Raw genomic sequence first — 7,324 nt, forward strand, 5'->3', positions numbered from 1 at the left:
ACCAACCAGAGGCTTTTTAGAGGGTATGCTAATGCACCATTCAATTTCCTCATTTGTTTAAAATAAATCACTTCCTTGTTGGATGAAAGCCAACGTCTCTTTGAGAATGGGGTGTAGGACTGCTCTATAAATGCACCAGAGCTTATCTTCCTGCTCTGCCCATGTGTGTGTGTTCAACATCGCGTAAGAAAGAGAGCAATGGAAAAACGTAGATGCTATCTGGACATGTATAATGCAAGCACAGGACCTCCTGGAAGCTGCATTTCAACAGTTTCACTGCCAGGTATTGTTACTTGGCATAAAGGACAATAACTGAGCCTTATAGTCACAGTAAAGTAAAAAGAGCTGGACACCAACATCCTGTGGTTGTGGTATTGATTTATGTGGGCCTGGATGAATGGTGCAAAATCTAGCCTTTAACAGAGCTCAACAATAAGAAAGACCTGCCGTCAAAAATGTAACATACATTGATCTTGTGCATTCATTTGTATGCCCTGCAAACCTAAACACTTGATTTTCTGTGATTCTGGGTGGTTCTCATCCTTACAACAATATTCAAAGGCCCCATTTAATTTCCAGTTCGTTTAAGATGTAATTTAGAATTAAGCATAAGGATTTTTACAAGTAGGCCTATTTTTTTACTCACAATTTCTACCCAATAAAATATTTTTGCGCTTGGAATATCTAGAAAAATGTATATTCCTTATACAAATGGCCATGGAGTTATAATTGTATTAGAATACTTGACTTTCCAGGTCTATAAATCAAAATGATAGAATTTTATATACCGTGATATGATATAATTTAATACATCCTAGTTGTAAAACTGTGGGAATCCTGGTTCTTCAAAAAAAAAAAAAAAAAAGTTGAGGAGGTGATATAAAATAAGAAAATGGTAACTTGATTTTTAGTTGTTTTGGCTTATTTTAAATAATTTAAAAAACAAATGCTTTTCCCCTGGTTGACAAGATAATGTTATCTAACTGGCTAACATACATAATTTGTCAAAATATGACAAAATGACTTGTGACAATCTTGAAATAATCAGTATGTAAAATCATCAGTAAAGTTTGCATCGTAAATAATTTTCTTTTTATATTTTGCAAAGAAAATGGCATTCAAATAAAAACGTCTATAATTTTAGTTAAAGGGGTCCTATTATGCTTTTTCACTTTTTCAACTTTAGTTAGTCTGTACTGTTGCTGTTTGAGCATACAAATTGAACAAAACTATATAAATGCAAAATTGGAATTCATGAATATATAACGGTATCCACGGTATAGCGAAATCCATATCATGGAACAACTTAATACCGGTAGTCACTTTCATACCGGTAGTGTTGTCAAAAGACCCGGTATTTCGGTACCAAGTCGGTACTAAAAAAATGAAAACGGTATAGCGCCCACCCCTACTGCAGACTGCCGTCCATCAGCTGCTGGCTCTCTGTAGGAATCTCCATCATAAACAAACACTTACTAACAATGACACTCCTCATCAAGCTGCGAACGCCACCGCTAGCATCACCCCTATGGCAACAGACCCTACAGCATCCAAAAAGACCGAGGCGAGCAGCCGAAGGCACCACATTAGCGATCAGTGAGTGAGAGGAGTCAATGCTTCCAGAAGACACTCCAAGAAACACTGAAATCTTATAATATCCTCTAACAAGTCCCAATCCCAATACTATCAGGAAATAGAATCTGGACTGCTAGCTGCTAAAGAAAGTAGACTGGATCATGTCAAAGTAGGCAGAATAATTATTCAGCTTATTATAGTTAAGTTAAATTAATACCACCAACAACAACAAAACAGTTTCGTTACTTGAAGGCTAACTGAAATAAAAACAAAATATACAACATAATATATATATAAAAAAAAAAACTTATTCTAAGCTAGTTGCAACTCAACAATACTAAAACAACATTGGTGTGTGTGAGACTGTGATTGAGAGAGACGTCTGCCAACCGAAGACCATAGAGCTCCGGACGTCACGTGACCCATTCTGTTTACACCACCATGCTGGCAGGCAGGGACAACCGGGAGCGAATATTAAATGAATGGCGCCAGCATGAGTTTCAAGGCAACAGAGTTCACTGCGTACTTTAATTCAAAAGACATAGGACAAGATGCGCATTAAATATCGCATGCGATTTATCGTGCAGTGCTAATATATGGAAATGCGTATTTTTGAATTAAAAATAACTTATAGATTTAATATGGGCTGCTTTTGGTGCTTGACACTTGATTAAAGCTATCGGTGGTCAATTAAGTCGTTTAATTTGGGGCTGCGTGCATCATCATCCATTCATAATGTACAAATTAAGCTTTTAATGTGATTTAAACTTTAAAAGTACATTAAAATAGAATTCTTGCACGGCGGGATGTTGGACTCATGAAAAATCATCACGTAGTTTGTATTTGCCAAAACTGACTTACCGAAGTCAAAACACGGACGGAATTGGCATTAGCGTGAGCGCCGCTTAATTGTGACGTGGGAACGACCAGCCAGCAGAGGATTCTGCAGCCTTCCTCAAAGAGTTAGGTTCAGGATTTTCTGATTTACTTAACGAATACTGTGTGAGGGGGCAAGAAACGGGCCAAGGGAGGTCACGTACGGGACACATAAATTAAACCCAATATACGGGACGTCCCGGCTAATACAGGACGATTGGCAACCCTAGCTTTCCCCTGCCTGTTCTGGCATCCTGGCGCACAGCAGCTGTCCACCATGTTGAAATAGTAAGGTTTGTAAGGTCTAAATAGTCTGGTTTTAAATTATTGTTGTACAACTGTCGATACCAATGCTCTAGCGCTCTCCTGATTGCCTGCCAAAATGGCGGAGTTTAGAGTGTGTGACGTCAACCTCCGGAGCTCTATTCATGCCATGAGCGGAGTGAGGAGGCACGTGGCAGCTCTCTGACGACAGCGGGATGGGGAGAACAGAGGGAGGGATGGGGGCAGCGTGCTACATGACTCACTGCGTGTTGTGACTAGAAGAAGCTGGAGAAAGGAAAGATGGAGATGGGGCTGATGAGAGACAGGGGAGCTTTATCGTTGAGGTTGGCAGTGCTCATTATGGGGTACTTTTGTTTTCCATCACAGCTGGACACATAACGCACTCAGAGGCCAATCCAAAGTCCCGGCACTGGCTGCTATAAGTTGGTGCTCTCTGCAGGATCTCCTGACCTGCCCTGTGCTTAAGGAGGGTGTGAACCACACTAGATAAACAGAGCCGAACCTTACAGCCACACTACACACATGTCAAAGGAGTGGCCGATTTAAAGACGAATCCAAAACTTTAAACAGATGAAGGAATCTTAGCAAAGTTGCTGACTACATTGGAAGCACATTCACTCTTTCAAACCTTAGAGTACAACAGCGCCTGCTTACTTCTTCAGCGGTGCTGGTTCTGGAAGCATTTTCCCAATAAAGATTTTTAAAAAGTTTTAGTTTAAGAGTTACAAGTCATGATTCAAACCAACCAGCTGCAAGGTGAGTCACAACACAAACTTTGATTTGAAGCAAAAACGTATATGAAAATCGGACAAAAAGACAAATGTCTTTCATGAGGAAAAGAACTACAATCCCATGATACATTGAATGACAGTCAAATTAAAAACAATATAAAAGTACTGATTTAAAGATTTACATTTACAATATATTTGATATTTTCTTGTACAATATGCACATACAAGTGGTGGCCAAAATTGTTAGAACACCTGACAAATCTGAAAATATTGACCTTTTTTTTGCCTCCAAAACATGATTTCATTTCATAGTGTTCATGAAACATGCAGATAGTTGCTCTGAGCACAACAAATATCAAATGAAGTGAGTCGTACTGTTTTATCCACTTTTAACTTTAATATTTAGTATGTCCACATTTTGCAGCAATTACAGCAGCACATCTCTCTGGCATAGTGTCAATATATTTCCTGAGAACTATACACTAACACTAATGTTATCCCATGCCTTCTGAAACTCATGCCAAAGGCTTTCCTTTGAATGTACATTATACAATAGATCTGTCCAGTTTATTTTCCAACTCGCCCCAAATTTGCTCGATGGGGTTGAGGTCTGGACTTTGAGGGGGCCAGTCAATCATTAATGTTCCAGCAGATTCCTTCCGTCACAGGTAGTTCCGGCAATGGGGTCGTTTTATGGGTATTGTAATGGCCAATTCAACAAAAACAACTGAAAATAATTAAATATGATTAAATATTATTAAACTTAAATATGCCAAGTGTTCTATTTAAACTTAAATATGCCAAGTGTTCTTCTAACAATTTTGGCCACTACTGTATACACACAAATATTTTAGAAGTTTGAGATTTTGGGGAGACAGTCTCTGTTACGTTTTTAATGTAGCTAACGTCAGCAGCTTCGTGTCATCTACACAGTCATTAAACTTTGAGGAGTGAGGCACTGACAAATGATGGACATTGCGACACTGTAAACTAAAGTGATGGCGCTATGGAGCCATGTGCTTTTTAAAAACATTTTAATAGGTTTAACATTAGATTATCAGCTCGGAATATATGCTAATTTGACAAGTAAGACTGAAGACCGGAAATGCAAAGAATCCTTCCGGTTGAGAGTCAGGCATGACTTCCGCGTTCAGGAAAAACGTCTATAGAGCTTTTTAAAAACGTATTTGTTAAAGCATTTTTAACCATTAACCAAACCAACCAGTTGCGAGGAAAATCACATCACTAACTTTTATTTGAAGCAAAAATGGTAAATGAAAATCTAGCAAAAAGACAAAGCTACAAAACTAATTATAAGCTTCAGTGAGGGAAAGAAGAAAGAACTACAATTCCATGAAGCATTGTGAATGACATTACTTGAATTAAAAACAATGGAGAAATTTTAAGGTGTAGGTTGTATCTATAGAAACATTTTACGTTAATTGCCAAATACGCATATATACAAACAGTTAAGTATTTTGAAAGCTTTTTTTGAAAGACCGACTCAATTACGTTATTTGCGGTGCTTCAAGGGAGTGGGCAGGACTAAATCATGGGTGACGTAGTTTTTCACCATGAATTCCACTATGAAACACGATTATTTTGAAAATAAGTTGAATTAATGTAAAGAGATGGGTTTATAAAACAAATGAACAACTTCAGACCTCACAACAGGTCTGTCTTTAAAGGTTTAACTGTCATTGTTGAAAACCAATTTCCTTTTGAACTTCCGGAACTTGGCTGTTTGTGTTCTATTGGTAAAGATTTCTTTGCAGAATCATGGTTAATGTAGATTTTCACCAGGAATTCTGCTGATAAATAACTTAAATAAGCTGAAATAATGCAGTCTGATGTCTTCAACATTGTTTAACAACCTCATATCTTACAGTAGGTTTGTTTTTAAGGGCTTATAAGTTAATGTTAAAAATCAATTCCCCTACGGAAAAAAAAATTATTTTTATTTTGGAAACCCAATTATTGCACACCATTCCTAGGACAGAAGGAAAAAAATCACTTTTCCTTTTTTTGGGTTTGGGAAACAAACCCATTCAGTGCTGTTCAACTGCTGTTTGAGCCAATAAATGCTTACAACTAATTGTATTAAATAAAATAAAGTAGTCATGATGAAGAATTTGCCTATTATTCTAATAATTAAAGTGTACAAGCTAAAGTGTCAAATGTCACCTTTAATTTACCAAAGGTGAACCTGTATGACTGACTTTCTTCTGTGGAACACAAAAATAGATGCTAGGCAGAATGACAACCTTGGTCACCATTTCATTGTATGGAGAAAAGTGCAATGAAAGTTAATGGTGACTGAAGCCGTCAGTCCATAATATTCTGCCTAACATCATATTTTGTGCCTTACAGAAAAAACTTTACATGACAGAATTCTTAATTTACAGTCGATAGAGACCTTTAAATAAACAAATAATCATTGGCAGGGCGAGTCATTTACCATATGGCACCTGAAATGAGTTCGCGATCTAACGTTAGCGCAGTTCCCAAAGAATCAGAATAACAGAGCGAAATTCATAATAAAACACAGGCAATTCATAATAAGACAAGCATCTAGACTTAACGTACAAGAGTGCGTTTCAAATAAATACAAAATACTAACGTTACATCTGTCAGTCAAGCAAACTTCGATGCACTATTGAGCTGAACGCCTCAGAACAAGACGAAACGTTCATGTCTGTTACTTATTTCGTGTGAAAACAGTATTATTACACCTAAGGGGCAAATTATGGCAACGAAGCTCTCTAAGTTAAATATGAACATATTGTTCTCAATAATGCACGACACTCTCAAAACTAACGTTACCGCTGAGTGAGAGGACATTCAAATCTGTATGCCACTTTCATAAACGATACCGTTACTGAGTAAAATACATATGACATAAACTGTCACGTTACACTAAAACGTATAAAAGCGTTCCGAGATAATAACAGTCATTGGCTAAAGCCATCCAAGCATCAGTAATCAATGCACTTGCCGCTACTGTTAGCCACCGAGCTAGCGAACCAACAAATGTTATGTCTTCTTACCTTACGTCATGTTGAATCTCCTTTCTGAGCAGCTGTACTTCGTGGTACAATTACACATATATCTGCAGATACGGTGTAAGTATGAGATGCGTACTTCTGGTTTTGTGATGATGGTAGGAACGGTTGCATTGACCGACTGTTTTGCGTCATACACCTGTTCGTGTTTCGCACTGAAGGATTGTATCCCTCCGCCTAAAGAGATTTCCTGAAGAAATAGTTCCCATCCTGCTAACAGATTTTGTCGCTTGGAAGCAAAATGTTTTTTTTTTGTAGCAGTAACTATTTGAGGCAAGTCAACCGTATTCTGACAATCTCTGCATATTCTTCCCATATTTTCACCTAACTGCGCTTCCTATTAGCTTTCAAGTGAAGCATAACGTGTTGCTAATTTTGCGACGAACTGCTTACATTAGCCGCGCTGTGTAGCCCATTATAGAAAAATAAATTCTGTCACAGTGACGTTCCTCTCAATGCTCAGAAATCATGAGGCAGGGCAGGAACTAGAGCAGACTGCCAACACAACATCATATCCATCCGCCGTCTTCATCAAACTTCATGACGTAGCCTTACAGCGTTGATTAATCAGTTCATTCATTATTCTAAGGTCTCTCTTTAGGCTACCTCCCAGGCTTTTAGGTTTAAAAGGTTTAAAGCTCATTCTTTGCTGCTCATACAAGCATTCTAGCGTTTACATCTACTTACAGGGGGCTGACAAACATGAAAAATTCGCAGACATTTAGTTTTGGTACAGAGTTGCTTAATTTTGCGTAATGTTTATGTTCTAATGTTTAAAAACGCAATAAAGAGAAA

General features: G+C 37.8%; 1 protein-coding gene across 4 annotated transcripts in view; it reads right to left on the reverse strand.

Annotated features, from left to right (window-relative positions):
* LOC107695086 (small G protein signaling modulator 3) overlaps positions 1–7,018 on the reverse strand; it is a 22,677-nt gene extending 15,659 nt beyond the window's left edge. For 3 of the 4 annotated variants that reach the window (XM_016494909.1, XM_016494897.1, XM_016494915.1), the window contains exon 1: positions 6,515–6,687. The gene's annotated coding sequence lies outside the window, so the exon portion shown is untranslated. Of the gene's footprint in view, positions 1–6,514; positions 6,688–6,922 lie in introns of those variants that run through there. The other variant, XM_016494902.1, reaches the window with a different exon arrangement.
* Positions 7,019–7,324: the final 306 nt, after the last annotated feature.

This window comes from Sinocyclocheilus anshuiensis, unplaced genomic scaffold, assembly GCF_001515605.1.
Source record: "Sinocyclocheilus anshuiensis isolate Anshui unplaced genomic scaffold, SAMN03320099.WGS_v1.1 scaffold1166, whole genome shotgun sequence".
NCBI lineage: Eukaryota > Metazoa > Chordata > Actinopteri > Cypriniformes > Cyprinidae > Sinocyclocheilus > Sinocyclocheilus anshuiensis.